This window comes from Camelina sativa, chromosome 8 (genome assembly GCF_030686135.1).
Source record: "Camelina sativa cultivar CO46 ecotype springtype chromosome 8, ASM3068613v1".
Lineage (NCBI taxonomy): Eukaryota > Viridiplantae > Streptophyta > Magnoliopsida > Brassicales > Brassicaceae > Camelina > Camelina sativa.
This window is the reverse complement of record NC_141887.1, coordinates 12588364-12604946: the sequence shown is the minus strand read 5'-3', so window position 1 is coordinate 12604946 and position 16583 is coordinate 12588364. Positions and strand designations below refer to the sequence as shown.

Sequence of the window (16583 nt, the reverse complement as noted above, 5' to 3'; positions counted from 1 at the left end):
ATGTCTCGTCAGGACTCTCTTCTTAGTAGGGTGCGTTCGAAAACAGTCTTAGGCTCGCGGTTTCTCACCCCTGTTGCACCAGAACGAGAAGCCGCCAACTCCAACACCACCTCAAATTTGGGATCGGATCAGGAGAAGACTGCTGCTGAGATCCCTACCCAAGGCTTGGTCAGTTGCAGTCATATTCAATCAGTTACGGGGGAGGTTGACACCCCCTTCATTTTGGTGTCTTGTCGTAGGTCCAGCCGCAAGGCTGCCTCGATTCATTAATAACCCATTACCAATATGTTTTTTGTGTGGAACGTAAGAGGATTGAACAGCGGTTCGCGTCAGACTATGACGAAGGATTGGATTAATATCAGTAAGCCTCTTTTTGGCGCTTTTTGGAGACTCATATTAGAGAAGTAAACTTAAGGAGAATTGGGAGTGCTATTCCGATTGGTTGGAAAATTTTTGGTAACTTTGATCATCACAACTCGACTAGAATTATGGTTGTTTGGGATCCGCGTATCTCTCTGGTGGTTTACCATGCCTCGGCCCAAATGGTAACATGCGGTGTCTTTCTGCCTACGGATAACCTGAGTCTCACTGTCTCATTTGTCTATGGCTTCAATCTGGTTGAGTAAAGAACGTCTCTCTGGGAGGATTTGGTCAGCATTAGTGCCACCACACCTGTCTTGGTGACTTTAACCAAATTCTGCCTGTTTCGCAGCATTCAGATCATCTTAACTCGGAGGTTGATTTGCCAGGAATGGAGGACATGAATTTGGCTCTCCAGGATGCATACTTATTTGAAGCTCAGGCCAAGGGGCTTCTTTTCTCTTGGTGGAACTGTAGTGACGGGCATACGATTTCTAAGAAGATTGATCACACCTTGATTAACCAAGAATGGGCCTCTACCTTTTCGGAGGCGTTTGCAGAGTGGCTAGACCCAAAACAATCTGACCACACTCCTATTTGGTTCAGTGTTCCACAATCAAGACGCTTTATTCCGAAGCCTTTTCAATTCTTCCACCATGTCATCGACCACCCGGAGTATACAGAAGTGGTAAGTCAATCCTGGAACTGTAGTGCTGTGAGTGGTTCCAATCAATTCAAGGTTTACAAGACCTTGAAAGCACTAAAGCCGGCTCTCCGCAGACTGAACAAGCGGCATTTTAGTGGTATTTTTGAAAGAGTGAAAGTTGAAGAATCCAGACTGGATGAGTTACACAGAGCTATCCTCACAGCCCCCACCCCAGAGCTAGCAAGGGAGGAACATCTTGTTCGCACTCGTTGGAAAATGTTAAGCAAGGCTGAGGAAAAATTTTATCGCCAGAGATCTCGCGCTAAATGGATGCACCTTGGTGACCGGAATACTAAGTTCTTCCATAAAATGCTCTCAGCAAAGTTAAATGAAAACCATATTCATTTTCTTCAGGATCAAAGTGGAAGGAGATTATCTGACTGAAACAAGTTTATTTTGTGGTGTGAATGATGATGTATGCAATGGTGAGATATGAATGGAATGATGGATGGGTGTTTCAATTCCCCTTATGCTATTGCAGTACAAGAGGTATCAATCCTAAATGAGTGTTTGTGAACAATTAAGATATGCATATGAATCTAAGTTAAGACAAATGTAAAGATTGTTTGTCACTAACAATCCTAGGAAGAAAATGTAAAATGCAGAAAATAAACTACAAGAACTAACAACTAGATGCAAATGAAACTGAATGATTGAAACAGAGATAAAGCAAGAACAGAAACAGAGACTACTACTAATGAACTAATGCAAGATAATTAATGAACTGAAAACTAAATGTATGCAACTGGAATGAAACAAGAATGAAACAAGACAAACACAAATCATAGACACAGAGTTCTGGGGATGAACTCGAGCATCACTCGACCGAGTGTAGATCGAGTGGGTGGTCGAGCTAGACTAGACGCAGAAACAGAGCAATGCAATAAAAACAGAGTAATGCTAAATCCAATCAAACAACAAGCAAGCAACAGGATTAAGACTAAGATTTCAATAAACAAAGAAGGTCCTGAGGAAACTACTCACAACAATACATGGTGATCAAAGTCAAAAACCCAGAAAATATTGAAACTTGCATTATCAGAAAGATTAAACAAAGATCTTCAATATTGATGAAAGGATGAAACTCAAATTCTCAATATCTTGAAAGTTATATAACCAACAAAATATAAGAATCTAGTCTTCTTTCATAAGGAAGTACAAGATCTTAAAAATAAAAATGCAAAAGGAATAAAACTAAAAAAGGTAAAAACTAGGTTTAGGGAATATCTAAAAAGTTGCACACTTTGGTGGCTGCAGGTACAAGGCCTTATATAGGTGAGGAGGTGGAAGCCCTAAAAATAGAAAAAGTCAAAGTAGTCAACGGCTCAGTCAACTCGACCAGTGCTCGGTCGAGTCCATGGTCGAGCTGGCTTCTCTCGTGCACACTCCACTCGGTCGAGTCCATCTACCCACTTGGTCGAGTGCTTGGTCGAGTTGGACTCTGGACCTTGGTTCTTCAGCCTTAACTCTCTTGCTTTCCCTTCAAGATTGCTTTACTTCTCCTCAGGATTGTTTCCATGCTCCTTAAGCTCCAAAATCACCTGTTTATGCATGAAAAGATGCAAATGCAATGCAACTAAACTCTAATGCATGATTAGTCCTAAAGCTACACAATAATGATGAAAATGGCTAGCAAAAGATGCAAAAGATGTGAATAAACTAAGGGAAAACATGGTAAAATATATGAACATCAACACCCCCAAACTTAGTCTTTGCTTGCCCTCAAGCAAATAAACAAGACATAAGAAGGTAGATGAGGTTTGAAAGTGGGATCTCAGCTCCTAAAGCTTGCAAATAGACTATCTAAAATCAATGTCCAAGTTACTAGTACTATGATGCAAGTTGGATGAGCTATACTTAAAAATTTTAGACAAGCATTCACAACCTTTACTGATTTAAGCCTTAGATATCCACATGCATTCAAATCAACCAATTCCTTTAACATTCATTAATCAAGAACATGAAATCAATTCTATGCAATGCTTAAACTCATTTGGCTTGGTAATAAAGGGTTTTGAGACAATGATGGTCTCTTTTTTTTTTTTTTTAGAGTGGGGCTTGTCAATATCAAGGTTCTCTCATAAAAATGGATTGAGCTTTAGAAGAATGCTAAAGGTAAGAACACCTAGACACATACAAGAATAAAGCCTTGTCTACCCAAAGGTACCCAAAGTGTTTATCCTATCAATCTAAACCCAAATGATCCTAGTGCTACCCTTTAACTTCTTCTTTTCTCTTTCACCCTTTTCTCTTTTGGTTTTCAAGTCTTAGGAGAGGTTTCTTAATTGATCTTTCTAGTGGAATGGGAATTTTTTTCTTATTGCTATGGTTCTCTTTTCTTCTTATTCTCAAGACATATAAGCTTTTTGCTAAACTTCACTTTGCTTTCTTTTCTTTTCTTTAACTAGAACCATCTTAGATAACAATTTTTACTTCCCATCCTTTCACTAGACTTTAGCTTTTGCTTAAACTCATTCCCCTCCTAAAGACTCTACCCCTTTTTTTTTTTTTTTTTTTTTTTCTCTTTCTCTTTTCTTTCTTTTCTTTTCAAAACAGCCAAGTCCCAAACCCAACAAGTGAACCACCTAGTCCTATCTAGTTTGAAAAATGCAAACTAGAACTACACAAGGTTTTACTCTTGTCAGTTCAAACCTAACACTTTCTACCAAGCTCAATCCCAAAAATAGGCCTCACACACACAAGAATAAACATGGCTTGAAAGAAGGTTTGGTTAGGGGTAGGGAAACTGATTTAAAAGTGAAATCAGCTACTTGGATCAACAAGAGTGGCAAAAGGAGAAAGATGATCCAAATAAGTATATGGTATCCATGAGTTTAAAGCAATGCATACATTGATAATTAACAGTCAATATTAGGTTCTTATAGATAGGAAATGGCATCAAATCACAACATGCTTCCATTTAGACCAAATGCAATTCAGGAATTCAAGGCTTGGTTCAATCTTATGCTTCTAACCACTCAACTAGCATCAAAGTACTATTAACTTGGGCATTGATCTTAGTCTAGTGAATTAAGCAAGCTAACAAGGAAAAACTCATCATAGATCCCTAATGCAAACAGTCCTATATGCTAAACAAAACTCTTAAATATGCAATGCAAACTACATGAACACTCTTTTTTTATAAAGATTTTTGCAAAAAAATTTCAAATTTTTATGGTTTTCGTATGCCTTAGATGATTATGCAAGTGCTAACATGATGATGATAAAATTTGAAATAAGAAAACAAAACACAACATCAAATGCTATCTCAAACCCTCCCCCAAACTTAAATCACACAGTCCCTTGTGTGAAAGAAATTTGCTTGAGGATTCAAGACTTAAAACAAAACACAACATATGAAATGCTATGGTATATACAATGGTAAGGTGATAATGTTACCTCAAGGATTGGAGAAGAAGCTGTCCACATCCTCCTGCATACTATCAAAGGTGTAGCTGGGATCCTGCTGGTGACTGGAGAAAGGTGATTGGGGCAGCTCGACAATGCCAATCGACCGTGACTCGGTCGAGTGCATGTCCGAGTGGGGGGGTCGAGCTGGACCGCGAGTCTCCGTTAGCTGTCCCTTCCTGTTCTATTCAGACTCCCTAGCTTGCCTAACCATGAAAATACGAAAGCAAAAATCAAAATACTAAAATTCCAAGGCAATATGTACAGAGATACCTTAGGGATTTCCTCCCTAGTGAGCTTGTTTAAAGTCACTAAGCTTGACTTTGATTTCCTTCTTAGACTTGATCTAGATACCAAGGAGGTGATGAAATCCTCCCTGGAACCTCTTGGTCACTGTGAAGTTGATCCTTGATCACCTCACCCTTAGCACACAAACCATATTTCTTCTTGATTTTGAGCCTTGGTCTTGCTTTCCTCAAAGACCTCTTGTTCAGCTTTACTTGAAGATCCTCAACCATACTAGTCAACTCTTGAACTGACCTCTTAAGCTTTTCGACAGAATCCTCTTGAAGTGGGAGCTCAGCTTTTGGAGTTGCCTTATCACTTAACCCTTCTTGACCACCTTTGTCCTTGATAGTAAAAGGCTGGTCATTAATGGTGGGAAGGTTGGTTGGATTGTAGATATTGAACTTCATAACTACATCTTCAGCAATGTTCAAGGTCACAAGACCTTCCTTGACATCAATAACTGCTCCAACAGTAGCTAAGAATGGCCTCCCTAGTAAGATTGGATCTTCAGGCTCCTTGTCCATCTCTATCACCACAAAGTCAGTGTGGATCCTTGCTCTTCCTATCTTGATTGGGACATTCTCTAACCTCCCAACTACCTCTCTATTTGTCCCATCAGCTAGGCACACATGGAGTCTAGTAGATTTGAAGTCAGTTCTCCCAAGCTTTTGAGCTATGGAATATGGCATGACACTTGTTGAAGCTCCCAAATCACAAAGGCATTGATTGTAGTGGAGGTAACTGATTGTGCAAGGCAAGTAGAATGGCCCTGGATCCTTAAGCTTGATTGGAATGATAACTCCTCCAAGGTCCTCAAGATCCTTCTCATCTTGAGCTTCAGCCTTCTTCTTTGACAAATCAAGCAAAAAGTCTTTGTAGAGAGGATATGGATCATACTGTTCCAAAGCAGGTCCTCTCTCCTCTTCCTGGTAAGCAATGGTGATTTCTTGTATAGCCAACACTTCTTCTTTTTTCTCAACCACAGCTTCTTCCTTCAAAACCCTCTCTTCTTCTTGTTGCCTAGCCATCATCTCCTTTCTCTCAATGATTTCCCTAAGCTCCTTAATCTTTTGTGCTTTGAAACATTTTGGGAAAGGTAGTGGAGGCTTGTAGGCAGGAGGAATGTACTTGGCAGGTTTGTCAGCCTCGGACTGTCCAGCTCGATCGACCACTCGAGCACGCACTCGGTCGAGTGGCTGCTCGAGTCCATGGTCGAGCTCAGGTGCGAGCTCCAATTGCTTGTTACAAACATCACTTGGGGCTTCAGTAACTAATGAATTCCCCCAAACTTGAACTGCACTGTCCTCAGTGGCTTCTTCCTCATGAACTTGAATGGCTTTGGCTGTGAACTCCCTTGGATTTTGGACAGCTTTTCCAGGGAGTTGGTTGGGTTTTGGAGCTGAAGAAGAGGCTATGTTACTCTCCATGTACTTAACTCTGGAATTCAGACCCTCAAACTTCATATTCAGATCATTGTATTGAGATGTGAGCCTTTGGTTTAGCTCAGCAAACTGTTTGGCTTCCTCTATCTTCCCTTGTGTTTGACCAATCAACAGCTGTTGTACTATGGCTCTAAGGTCTTGTTCCTGGCCTTGGTTAGTCTGAAACCCTGGTGGGGGACACAACTGGGGCTGGAACACCTGCTGCTGTTGTTTGGGGATATAGTTTTGGTGCTGTTGAGGCTGTTGAGGAGGGTAGACTTGATCTTGTGGGTTGGCCACATTTGTGCTCCTATAGGACAGATTATTGTTCCTAAACCCTCCTTGGTTATAACCCTTGAAACCTCCTTGGTTTTGCATATAGCATAACTCAGCAAACTCATTCTCTCCCTCTTGAACTGGAGGCTCCTCTTCACTAACAAAGTGAATAGACTTTTGCTGACTTAGCAAGATCCTATCAAGCTTTTCATTCACCATTTTCAGATCCTTCTTGTACTTGTCTTCTTGATCAGTTGATGATGACCTTATGGTTCTGTCATAGTCCTCATTGTAGTTCCCATCAGACTGTGCAAGGTTCTCTACTAACTCCCAGCCTTCTTCCACATTCTTATTGAGGAAGTTTCCATTGGAGGCTGTATCAAGAAGCATTCTGAACTTGGGAAGCACTCCTCTATACAATGTGCTCAACAAAGACTCCACACTGAAACCATGATGAGGACATTGAGTTTGGTATCCCTTGAATCTCTCCCAAGCTTCACAAAAGCTTTCATTACTCCTTTGAGCAAATCCAGAGATCTCATTCCTTAGTCTTGTTGTCCTAGCATTGGAGAAAAACTTGGCCAAGAAAGCCTTCTTGCATGCATCCCAAGTAGTGATTGCACCAGTAGGGAGAGTCTTTTCCCATAAATGAGCCTTGTCCCCAAGTGAGAAAGGGAACAACCTCAGCTTGAAACCATCTTCACTTACTCCATTGATCGTGGTAAGACCACAGATTCTATCAAACTCATCAAGATGATCTAGTGGATCTTCCATAGGCAATCCATGGAATTTATTGGCCTGAATCATTGAGATCAATCCACTCTTGATCTCAAAGTTGTTGTTGGCAACAGTTGGTGGCACAATGCCAGCTCTTTGGTTGTGAGTGTTGGGTGCATCTCCAGCACCAATGTTCCTTGGTCTCTGAACCTGATCCTGTTGATCCATAGCTACTATAACCTCTTGTTGTTGCTGAACAACTCTCCTTTGCTTAGCTCCTAAACCCTTGGTCTTTTTGTTGATGTTGTCAATAGGCCTAAGAAGATTGTCCTTTCCTTTAGACCTTGTGTGCATTAACAGACACAAACGATTTTTGCTAGGCAAGCGACTGAGCACAGGCTCAAGTAGGAGGTCAAGTCGACTGGAAAATGATGGTTATAGAGATCCGGCTTCTGGCTCGAGCAGGTGCTCGATCACGACTCGGTCGAGTGGTGGTCGAGTGACTGGTCGAGTGGTACCTGAAATGGAACTTCAACCCAGAAACAGAAGATTCGAGTACAGCAACCTCACAAGCGTATAAAAGAACTTAATCTTAGACTAATATGGATCCTAAATGTCACAAAAACACACTCAAATGGGCAACGGCGCCAAATTGAAACAAGTTTATTTTGTGGTGTGAATGATGATGTATGCAATGGTGAGATATGAATGGAATGATGGATGGGTGTTTCAATTCCCCTTATGCTATTGCAGTACAAGAGGTATCAATCCTAAATGAGTGTTTGTGAACAATTAAGATATGCATATGAATCTAAGTTAAGACAAATGTAAAGATTGTTTGTCACTAACAATCCTAGGAAGAAAATGTAAAATGCAGAAAATAAACTACAAGAACTAACAACTAGATGCAAATGAAACTGAATGATTGAAACAGAGATAAAGCAAGAACAGAAACAGAGACTACTACTAATGAACTAATGCAAGATAATTAATGAACTGAAAACTAAATGTATGCAACTGGAATGAAACAAGAATGAAACAAGACAAACACAAATCATAGACACAGAGTTCTGGGGATGAACTCGAGCAGCACTCGACCGAGTGTAGATCGAGTGGGTGGTCGAGCTAGACTAGATGCAGAAACAGAGCAATGCAATAAAAACAGAGTAATGCTAAATCCAATCAAACAACAAGCAAGCAACAGGATTAAGACTAAGATTTCAATAAACAAAGAAGGTCCTGAGGAAACTACTCACAACAATACATGGTGATCAAAGTCAAAAACCCAGAAAATATTGAAACTTGCATTATCAGAAAGATTAAACAAAGATCTTCAATATTGATGAAAGGATGAAACTCAAATTCTCAATATCTTGAAAGTTATAGAACCAACAAAATATAAGAATCTAGTCTTCTTTCATAAGGAAGTACAAGATCTTAAAAATAAAAATGCAAAAGGAATAAAACTAAAAAAGGTAAAAACTAGGTTTAGGGAATATCTAAAAAGTTGCACACTTTGGTGGCTGCAGGTACAAGGCCTTATATAGGTGAGGAGGTGGAAGCCCTAAAAATAGAAAAAGTCAAAGTAGTCAACGGCTCGGTCAACTCGGTCGAGTCCATCTACCCACTCGGTCGAGTGCTTGGTCGAGTTGGACTCTGGACCTTTGTTCTTCAGCCTTAACTCTCTTGCTTTCCCTTCAAGATTGCTTCACTTCTCCTCAGGATTGTTTCCATGCTCTTTAAGCTCCAAAATCACCTGTTTATGCATGAAAAGATGCAAATGCAATGCAACTAAACTCTAATGCATGATCAGTCCTAAAGCTACACAATAATGATGAAAATGGCTAGCAAAAGATGCAAAAGATGTGAATAAACTAAGGGAAAACATGGTAAAATATATGAACATCACTGACATATCTGAGATTAAGTCTCACGCTTCTGCTTATTTTGAGGAGATCTGAGGGACCACCACTTTGGCTCAATCCCCATGCTCTTCATCCTCCCTTGCTGAACTGCTCCCCTTCAGATGCTCTGAAGCCCACAAATCTTCCTTGGAGGCTGCGGTTTCCGAGGAGGAGATAATTCGCACCGTATTTGCTCTGCCTTTGGACAAATGTCCTGGTCCGGATGGTTATTTCGTGGAGTTCCTCAGAGCCTCTTGGAGTACAGTAGGCAGTGACATTGTTGGGGCGGTGCAGGAATTTTTTCGAAATGGGAGGCTCCTTAAAGATTTCAACACTACAAAGATTGCTCTGATTCCCAAATTCCCTGAAGCTTGCAAGCTAGGAGACTACAGACCCATCAGTTGCTGCAATTTGGTTTACAAGATCATTTCTAAGATAATTACTAACCGGCTCAAGCCCATTCTGCAGGTCTGTGTTTCTCCTAATCAAGCAGCTTTCCTGAAGGGTAGGCTACTTGGGGAGAATGTTCTTCTTGCATCTGAATTGATAAGGCACTACAACCGACCTTCCTCTCCCCATAGTTTTATGATTAAGGTGGATATTCGAAAAGCGTTTGATACCGTCTGCTGGGACTTTGTTCTCAAGTTACTAGATGCACAGGGTTTCCCGCCTCTATTCTGCTGTTGGATTAGGGAGTGTATATCTTCTCCAAGATTCTCGATCGCTATAAATGGTGAACTTGCGGGTTTTTTCAAAGGAAAGAAAGGTCTAAGGCAGGGAGACCCTCTGTCTCCTTACCTCTTAATTATGGTGATGGAGGCTCTTTCTAAACTTCTGGAAAAAGCTGTGGATAATGGCCAAATTGAGTTGCATCCAAGGTGCTCTACACCTAGAATTACCCACTTATTGTTTGCGGACGATCTCTTGGTATTCTCTAATGGCTCAAGATGATCCCTTACTGGAATTGCGGAGGTTATGAGCAGGTTCAAGGAGATGTCCGGTCTTGATATGAATCCGTCCAAGTCGGAAATCTTTTTTGGTGGTTATTCGGAGGAGGATGCTCAATCTTTGGCTGTGTTTTCTGGTATCCGGCGTGGTTCTTTTCCCACTTGGTACCTTGGCTTGCCTCTCAGTACGAAAAGGATCACCTTTGCCATGTTACAACCCTTTCTGGAGCGAATCACGAGGAAGCTTCACTCTTGGACCGCCAAATTTCTATCCTTTGCCAGAAAAATCAGGCTGATATCGTCGGTTATATATGGTATGGTGAACTTCTGGAGCAATGTTTTTGTGCTGCCAAAACTCTTCTACGTTAAAGTGGATTCTTTATGCTCTGCTTTTCTCTGGAAAAACAAGACTGGCTCGGCGTCAGGGGCTCGAGTAGCTTGGGCAGATGTGTGTAGACTTAAGCTTGAAGGGGGATTGGGCATCAGACACCTGGAAGATTCTCAGCTGCTCTTCAGGCTTAAGTTAGTCTGGAACTTCTTTTCCCGTTCTAGTTCATTATGGGTTGCCTGGCTTACAGGAAATATCTTTTCGAAAAGGAGTTATTGGCTAACAAAGGAGGCTAATCGTTTCTCTAAAACGGTGAACATCATATTGCAGCTCAAACCCATTATCACTGAGTATCTCAAGTGTGAAGTGGGTGATGGGCGTTCTGCCTCATTCTAGTTTGACTCATGGACTGAGTTTGGTCAGCTTATTACCTTCCTAGGTGAATCTGGTCCAAGACAACTCCGCATTAGTAAAAAATGCGCATGTTATCGCCGCTTCGAGAAATGGGGATTGGGTACTACCGCCTGCTTGATCAGATAACTCTCAAGCGCTTTTGATTGCTCTTATTGAACTCCCTGCTCCCCTGGATAGTAAAGGCCGGGATTCCTACCTTTGGCGTAACGCTGCAGGATTATATCGCCCTTGTTTCTCTGCCAAAGAGACATGGGAGCAGCTAAGGATTCATTATCCGATCGTCCCTTGGGCTAAGGTTGTGTGGTTCAAAGAGCATGTGCCAAGGTTTGCCTTTATTACATGGTTGGCTATTCTCTCTCGGCTTCCAACAAGAGATAGGCGGCGTAGCTGGGGGTTGAATATCCATGCATCTTGTGTTCTTTGTCAAAATGGGATTGAGACACACGAGCACCTTTTCTTCACTTATCCGTTCTCCACAAACCTCTGGGGGTTCTTTGCTGCTAAGTTCTTTCCCAATCCTCCTCTTACTCTTTCAGATATTCCTGCATGGATTCTCAATCTCTGTCAATCGCATGTCGCCAAGGCAATCACCAGCATCAAGCTTTTGTTTCAGACTGTGATTTATCACATCTGGAAGGAACGAAATGCCAGGATCTTCTCATCTGCCGAATGCTCCGCCACATATCTCAGCCTCTCCATTGATCGTACGTTGCGAAGTCGCCTCCTCTCATTTCCTGGGACCATCTCGCAGCCAACCTCTCTCCTGGAAGTTTACTTTAGTCGTCTCTCTTATCCCCTTAGCTTTAGTAAAATTTTATGTTAGTTTTTCTCTTCGTTCCTGTGGTAATGGGTTATTTTTTGTAATCGGTATCTAACTATGTAAACTCTAATTTGAAATGGAATCTTCACATTAAGACCAAAAAAAAAAAGAAGATGTCATTCCCCATGCGTTTCTTCACCGGCGGTTCCCGTTCGTGATCGGCTTTTGCTTCTTAGTCAAAATCTGTCTGATGGCCTCCTCTCCCGGTGTTTTTGCGATTCCGGTGAGGTTCCTCCCTTCAATGGATTCTTTTTCCTCTGCCGATTTTAAGGTCCCGTCTTCCACTCCCGATGCATTCGGTCACTTCCCTCATCTTGAGGCCTCCTCCAGCACCGCCATCGGAGCCTCCTTCTCCGTGGACTCCACCTGACCATCCTCCTCAAATCCGTTCCCTCTCCGGTTTCTCTCATTCTCCGCTGTCGCCGTCCTCTTCCTCTCTTCCAGCGAGCCCTAGCAATGACGGCTTCCCATCAGTGACTTTAGCAGATCCACCCAACTTCTCCCTCGTTATTGTTGCAAACCAACGTAATGTATTGAGTGTTAACAATATTAATTCAATATATTTTTACCTTGTTTTTGCTTTCTAGTTAACAACACAATTATTAAGTTGGTAATTTATTTTATTTAACTTCAAAAATAATAAAGTCCACTAGTAATGACTTTCAAATCCATTGGTAATGCCTTTCAAATCCACTATTCATGCAACAAATCCACGTTAAATGCATTAGAAAACCATTGAATTTTAAAATCCACAGGTAATTGAAATCAATTAAATGCTTCCTCCAATAACACCCCTTAAATGGATTTGAATGGATTTGAAAGTGTAAAATAGAAGGATTCAAATCCAAGGATAAAACATGTTATTACAAAATCCTAATAACAGCCACATAAGAGGGAGTTATTGGTTCTATGATTTTAATGGATTTGGGAATCCAAACAAAAATCATTTGTTATTCAATCATTGATTTTAAAATCCTTATCAAAATTATGTGTTATTGGTTCTATGATTTACAAATATTTGTTAAAATCTCATGTTATTCATTTAATGATTTGTTTTCGGATTTCAAAATCCACATTATGTTTTAAGTGGATTTGAATGGATTTGAAGGTGTAAAATAGAATGATTCAAATCCAAGGATAAAACATGTTATTTCAAAATCTATGTGTTTTGATTTTTCTAATTTACAATTCCACATGAATTTAGAAATAACCTCTTCAATAACAGCCCGTTAAATTATGAAAATTAAAACACATGGATTTTGAAATAACATGTTTTATCCTTGGATTTAATTGAATCATTCTATTTTACATTTTCAAATCCTTTAAAAACATAATGTGGATTTTGAAATCTATAAACAAATCATTAAATGAATAACATGGGATTTTAACAAGTATTTGTAAATCATAGAACCAATAACACATAATTTTGATAAGTATTTTATAATCAATGATTGAATAACACATGATTTTTATTTGAATTTCCAAATCCATTAAAATCATAAAACCAATAACCCCATCTACAATACTAAATCTCAACCTATTGCATAATTAATTTCAAAAGAATATTTCTTAATTACGACTTTTATTAGTTATTACATCAATGATCTTTTGAAAATATTCCTTAACTAGTTGATAAATGGTATCAAACTTATTAGAAATTATTAACAAAATCATTGACTACGTGTTTTGATTGAGAAATTTTATTGAAATTAATTAAGTAATAGGTTGATAAATCATTGATTTCGTGTGTTAAGAAAAGTTTTTTTTTTATAATTATTTTATCCAAATAGTATTATTTTGTTTTACAAAAATCAATAATGGAATAACTTATAAGAGCTGTAATTAGAAAATATTCATTGAAATTAATTATGTAATAAATTGATAAAATTATTGATTCTATGATTTAAAATATATTTTTAAAATTGTTTTACCTAAATAATATTATTTCGTTGAGAAGATAATATTAATTTGTTAAGAATAATTTTCATATTTATAATATGCTTCGTCAGCGTTCTAATCATGCCCCATGAGCATCCACGTCCACGTCATGCCACGCTATTATTTTTTTACAGTCGGCTATGATTAAATTAGTCAATGCTGATTTTGACACGTTAATAAGAGTTCAAGTAGTTTATTTAAATTTTTTTAATGATTCATGTTGAAATATACACGGTCTTATTGTTTGGGTAGGAAAATACACTTTATAAATTGTCCTGGTTGAAATTTACACTTTCTCTTACATTACAGGTGGAACAAGGAGTTCTGAATTATGTCTACGTATTTACATTTTTTAAATAGTACGTTTCTTAATCTTGTTTATTGGCTCTTTCTATATATTTTTTTTGTGTTTTGAAAATATTCTACAACTCTTGAACAAAAATCTTACATACCAAACTTTTTAAAAATTCCCAAAAGAAACAACTTTGTAACACATCACTTTTGTTGAAATGATGTTCTTTCAATCAACCAAGTTTAATACATGGAAAAGGAAAACATTATATTTGCTTAGCACAACTATTGCATCATGCATCATAGCATATAAAGTCCGAATTTTGACCTCGTCTCTGATGTTTCATAAGTATGCTTTTCAAAGTATATCTCTTTATATTTTTCTAGTTTCTTTTTAAATCTTTCTGTATAACTTTCTATTTTACACTTTCTTAGACATCTTTTTATTCATGTTTTGCATTGTATATAGCCAAACCTTAGCATTTTTAGGTCCTTAATCTTAGGAATTTGCATTTAGGTTATTTAGGGTGCTGCATTGTCGCATTTGTGCATTTTGGATGAAAACATGTGCTTTGGAGCTTAAAAAGAGCAAGAATGAGGTGAAACTCGAGCATGTACCTGATAGTGTGATCGTGCAAGACGAATAGTCTGAACCTTAACACGATCAAGAGGATCTGAGTGCAAGAAGAACAACCCGAAGCCTAACACGAGGAGGCACCCGACCTAGCCTCGTGTAGACCTTCAGACAGAGCTGGGCGGCTAGGTCAAATGGGTTTCCATATATAAACCCTTTCCTATTCTCTCACCCTAGGCAGCCGCAGGCACTCACGAACCAGAGAGCGAGAGCTACTGAGAGAGAGAGAGAACAATTTTACATTTTTCAAGCTTTGTTAGGGTTTAATTTTACTCCTTTTCATCTACTTTTCAATAGCTATTCTGTAATTACGTTTTTTTGTCTCCTTTTCAATATATTTTATTCGATGCAATTCTCATTTGTTTATGCTTGTATGTCGTTTATCATGAGATCTGAGTAGTGAACCAAAGTTTCTAGGGATGAGTTAGGTTAGTGTGTGTTCTTAATCGATTAGGATGTTTTAGATTGATTGTTCTTATTAAAATTCCCTTCTAAATAAGTGTTCTTAATGCTAGTTTCAGGCCGAGAGGTTGAAACTAGATCTAAGGTGTTTTGCCATCGAGAGATGTTTGTTGAAATGTCTGAATCAACTTATGCTAGAGATTTACTCACTTAGCCTAAGAGATTAGATGAGTAAGGAGTTTATTGAAAATAACGAATCAGATTTTAATGCCTGCTTAGCCATGTTTCTCCAAGTGGGTAAGGAAGTGACTAGGGTTGATTGTTTCTACCACGAGAGTGGATTAGCAAGGTTTAGAGATTTATTGTCTAGGAAATAGATTGCTTAAGGCTTGTAAAATGTTCTAAATCGATTAGGAATACTTATGAACTGATTACCTCATCCTTAGGAGCTTTCATATTTTGATTGTTTATAGTTTTTACATCAACTAGACCCCTTTACCCGAACCGGTACTCGATTATCATCTTCGTGTATATTCTCGAGTTGTTCATCATTGTGTTCTTGATTTTTCCATTACCCGATTACCTACTTCATCCAGTACTCGATTGCTTGCATCGTGTACTTAGGCCAAGTGGTTCTTGTTTTATTTCTTTTATTTCTGCTCACTTTAGGTTATTAGACAAAACCCCTATTATTGATTGGCTTGACTTGCTTGTTTCTGATTGCATCATATCTGCTAGCATAACAATCATTTGGATTGATAACCATTTGTACTACAATTGCATAGAGAATTGATACCCTGAATGAAAATCCTGTTATCACTTTCAAAAATAATAGTTTTCATCTATTTCTTTATAGATCTCGGTTTAATTGGTTTACTTTTCACTTAACCAACTGATAAAGTATATTAACCTGATTAACCTGATTTTAATATGATAGAAAACTAAACCCCCTTAAATCAGAAACCCTAAAATCAAATTACCTCTTTCCCTCTCTCGACGAACCCTAGAAATCGAGATTTCCAAATCGAAGCTCCCCTTTCTTCTGTTTTGTCGAACCTTAAAATCCTAAACACAAATTCTGAACCAGGGCTTTAATTCTCTAAAATGCTTTTGAGAAACAATATTACGGCGAAGAAACATAGGATAGATATAAATTTCACTTTGAGAAGCTTGCTAATATTTTACAGAAGTTGGAGAATCAATTCACGTAGATATGTACTCGGAAAGTGACGACGAAGAAGAAGAAGGTCGTGGTGATGGTCCAATAAGATAATGTGGAATTACCATTCTTTCTACAATGGAATCACATTCCAAGAGTGTATCATGGATTATGCACTTCCTATAGGTTATATAATCTGAAGCAATATATGTATGAAAAAAGATAGAATCAGATTTAGATATGTTGGTGCTGAGGGAAAATGTGAACTCAGAATGTATGTTGCAGAAAAAAGTGTATATTATTGAGTTTATTGCCTTGGAATCGAATGCACTTTTTGGGATTACAATGCCCTCTATTTATACTAAAATATGTAATCAATTATACATTTAAACACAATTATTCTTCTTAAATGTGCCTGTTTTGATATTTGTAACGCTCGAATCTCTGGGTTGGCCGAATCTTCCCTTAATCCGTAAATCTTTCCGTTTGATCCCTGATTCCTTGCCTCGTACACCTCTTAACATCGAGCTTACCTTGACTTCTTTGAGTCGAGAAGTCTCGAACCGCTCG

The 16583-nt window shown here is 38.8% G+C and overlaps 1 non-coding gene and 1 pseudogene across 1 annotated transcript; both read left to right on the top strand.

The window, feature by feature from the left end:
* On the top strand, positions 1 to 11592 carry LOC147940013 (uncharacterized; annotated as a pseudogene).
* On the top strand, positions 6905 to 7011 carry LOC147940014 (small nucleolar RNA R71). Its single transcript, XR_015564947.1, has one exon. It is a non-coding gene; the product is annotated as a small nucleolar RNA R71 (small nucleolar RNA).
* Positions 11593 to 16583: the final 4991 nt, after the last annotated feature.